A 4,130-nucleotide genomic window follows, 5' to 3' on the forward strand; every position below is an offset into this window, starting at 1 on the left:
ATCGATCGGCTTCAGTTAGCAGTAGTAGCGAAGGAATCGCTCGATCGGGTTCAGTTAACAGCCATCGATCAATCGCTCGGGTTCAGTTAGAGCCAACGCCTTGCACACATGCGCGTACGTGTACGAGAGAAACGCGGATCGCTCGGCCCCCGACCTCCCACCGTAACCGGGAAATCCCCAAAATTTTCCTCCCCCTCGCTTCTACCACGGTTTTTTCCGTCATGGACGGCCCAAAGAATGTCATGCAGCTGCGTCTCCGGCCCGCCCAGGACGAAAAGCCCATTTTCTGTCATGAGTTTTTGTCATAGAAGTAGGAGCCCACCACATCTATGATGATACCAAGTTTTGTCACAATTATCGTCATAGAAGGGTCATATGTATGACAGAAAAAAAAATTGTTCGGCCCAAAATGTCACGGATGTGCCCTTTTTTGTAGTGAATTCTACTCACCACCCCAGAGGGAAAAAGGATCAAGTATGTATCTAGGCATGCGCCTAGGAGGACTCAAGTAAATTCTCTATCAGGAGTTGTTCAAGAGGAAGTGCCCGTAGTGAAGGATTACCCCGATGTATTTCTAGAGGAGTTACCAGGCATGCCGCCAGATCGAGATATTGAGTTTTTGATAGAGCTAATGCCAGGCACCGGACCAATATCGAAGAGACTGTACTGGATGCCTGCAAATGATCTGGAAGAGATCAAGAAGCGGATTAAAGAGTTATTGGAGAAAGGTGACATCCGACGAAGTTCATCACCTTGGGGAGCACCAGTGCTCTTGGTTGAGAAGAAGGATGGATCATTGAGAATGGTTGTTGATTATCGTGTGTTGAATGAAGTGACGATCAAGAACAAGTACCCACTGCCGATGATCAATGATTTGTTTGACTAGCTGCAAGGAGCTAAAGTGTTTTCGAAGATCGATTGGCGATCCGGATATCACCAGCTGGAGATTCGAGAAAAAGATATACCAAAAATAGTATTCACCACAAGGTACGTGTTATATGAGTATACGGTTATGTCATTTGGACTGACTAACGCCCCTACCTATTTCATGAGTATGATGAACAAGGTGTTCATGGAGTTCTTGGATAAGTTTGTCGTGGTGTTTATTGATGATATTTTAGTATACTCGAAGAATGACGAGGGATACAAGGAGCATTTGCATTTGGTTCTCGAGAAGCTCAGGGAACATCAGTTATAAGCCAAGTTTAGCAAATGTGAGTTCTGGTTGAAGGAAGTTTGATTTCTTGGACATGTTATATCAGGAGAAGGTATAGCAGTGGTTCCTACCAAGGTTAAGTCAGTCATCGAGTGGTTGGCACCCACCTCAGTTGGAGAGATCCGCAGTTTTCTTGGACTCGCGGGATACTACCGGAGATTTATTGAGAATTTCTCCAAGATTGCGAAGCCTGTGACGGCATTGTTGAAGAAAGATACCCAGTTCCATTGGATAGAGGAATGTGAAGCAAGTTTCCAGGAGTTGAAGAAACGTTCGACTACAGCCCCAGTGCTAATCCTGCCGGATATACACAAAGATTTCCAAGTGTATTGAGACGCCTCATGATTAGGACTTGGATGAGTACTTATTCAAGACAGAAGAGTTGTTTCATATGCTTCAAGACAACTTAAGCCACATGAGTTAAATTATGATTCGCATGATTTGGAGTTAGCAGCTATAGTGCATGCGCTCAAGACCTGGAGACATTTTCTTATCGGAAACCATTGTGATGTGTACACGGATCACAAGAGTTTGAAGTACATTTTTACCCAGAAGGAGCTAAACCTCAGGCAAAGGCGATGGTTGGAGCTCATAAAGGATTATGATATGAAGTTGCACTATCATCCAGGCAAGGCCAATGTCATAGCGGACGCCTTGAGTCGGAAGGGTTATGCCAATACTATAGTAACAGGAGGACTGCCAAGGGAGTTAGCAGAAGATCTCAGGGAGCTATGTTTGGAGATAGTTCCTAGAGGTTTCGTTGCAGCATCGGAGGTTCAGTCAACATTTTTGGAAAATATTAGAGAACCTCAGAAGGATGACAAAGAGATTGCTGAAATAAAGGCGAAGATGAGTGAAGGAAAAGCCAAAGGTTTTCGTGAGGATGAGCACGGCACCTTGTGGTTCGAGGACCATGTTTATGTGCCCAATAATGAAGAGATCAGGAGGTTGATACTTCAGGAAGCAGATGACTCGCCATACTCGATACACCCCGAAACACCAAGATGTATTTGGATTTGAAGGAGCGTTTCTGGTGGACAGGAATGAAGAAGGATATTGCCGAGTATGTAGCTGTATGCGTTGTATGTCAGAGAGTGAAGGCAGAGCATCAGAAGCCAGCAGGACTACTGCAGCCTATGCTGATACCCGAATAGAAGTGACACAAACTTGGCATGGATTTTATCACCAGATTACCCAGGACCCGATCGGGATATGATTCTATCTGGGTAGTAGTGGATGGTTTGTCCAAAGTCGCTCACTTTATCCCAGTGAAGACCACCTATACAAGTGCGAAGTTGGCCAAGATATACATGACCAGGATCGTATGTCTGCATGGAGTTCCGAGTACCATCGTATCATATAGCGAAACACAGTTTACTTCAAAGTTTTGGCACCAGCTGCACCAGACTTTGGGTACCAGGCTAGAGTTCAGTACAACTTTTCATCCGCAGACAGATGGACTAATTAAGAGAGTCAATCAGATTGTGGAGGACATGTTGAGAGCTTGTGCGCTAGATTATGGATCTAGTTGGGATGACAACCTGCCCTACGTGAAGTTCTCATACAACAATAGCTACCGGTCCAGTTTGAAGATGGCACCGTCTGAAGCCCTATATGGAAGAAGATGCCGAACACCGTTAATGTGGGATGAAGTTGGAGACCGGCAGTTGTTTGGAAAGGATTTGATTAAGGAGTCTGAAGAGAAGGTTAAGCTGATTCCCGACAAAAGAGTTACGTAGACTCGAAACGCAAGGAGGTAGCCTATGAAATCGGAGACAGAGCATATCTGTGAGTGTCACCCCTGCTAGGAGTTAAACGTTTTGGAGTCAAGGGAAAGTTATCCCCGATATTTGTAGGACCGTACCGTGTTTTGGAACACATGGGAGAGGTTGCCTACAAGTTGGAGTTACCCGAAGGACTGTCAGGAGTTCATGATGTGTTTCATGTTTCCCAGTTGAAGAAGTGCCATGCACAGTGGCCGATGTTCCTCTGAGAGATACAGTGCCCCTATCAGCCATTCTGTTGGATAGTGATTTGACATATGAGGAGAAACATGTCAAAATTCTTGAGTTTGCTAGCCGAGTTACTCGCAACAAGGTTATCAAGTTTTGCAAAGTTCAGTGGAGCCACCATACCGAGGAGGAAGCCACCTGGGAAAGAGAGGATGATCTACGCAAGGACCACCCACACCTATTTTCTAGCCAACCCGAGTCTCGCGGATGAGATTCATCTTAAGGGGGGTAGGTTTGTAACATCCCAAATTTTCAATTTGGAATGTTATACATAGGTCATTCATGCATAACATATTTTATTGCATTTCGTTTTGCGATTCTCGAAAATCCTAAGCAACTCAAGGACCCACGGAGAGAGGTGGGGATTTCACGTTCTTCGTATTTGAATTTCATCAAATATTGAGGCAAGGATCATTTTGGTTTTAATAATTTTTCTCTCCAAAAATATTTCATATTAAAATATATGAGAGGATATAATACGACTTCTCCAAAAAAATAAGTGAAATGTTGGAGGAAAAATATTAAAATCAAATCATAAATTTTAGTTGGATTTTATTGCAATTTTATTTGAATTAGGAAAAAAGTATGCATTTTTCAAACTTGCATTAGAGGCCCAATAAATGTTCACTTTGTCCGGAATATTATTAGGGGACCATGAAAATTATTTCAAGATTTTTGGTGTCCAGTTAGTATTTCTTTTATTTGTTTTTCGCCGTCAGGTTTAAAAAAAGAGCATCGGCCTAACGGGCCGTGCCCGACTAGGACACCGCCTGGTCGGCTTTTTAAGGCGAGGCCCGAGGCCCGCGACGCCGCCAACCTCACCTGAACCCTAGCGCCGCCTGCCGCTGCTAGCGCCTCCTGTAGCAGCGCCGCCGCCCGCGCGCCGCCGCCGCGCCTCCCGC

This window comes from Triticum dicoccoides, chromosome 4A (assembly GCF_002162155.2).
Source record: "Triticum dicoccoides isolate Atlit2015 ecotype Zavitan chromosome 4A, WEW_v2.0, whole genome shotgun sequence".
Classification (NCBI taxonomy): domain Eukaryota; kingdom Viridiplantae; phylum Streptophyta; class Magnoliopsida; order Poales; family Poaceae; genus Triticum; species Triticum dicoccoides.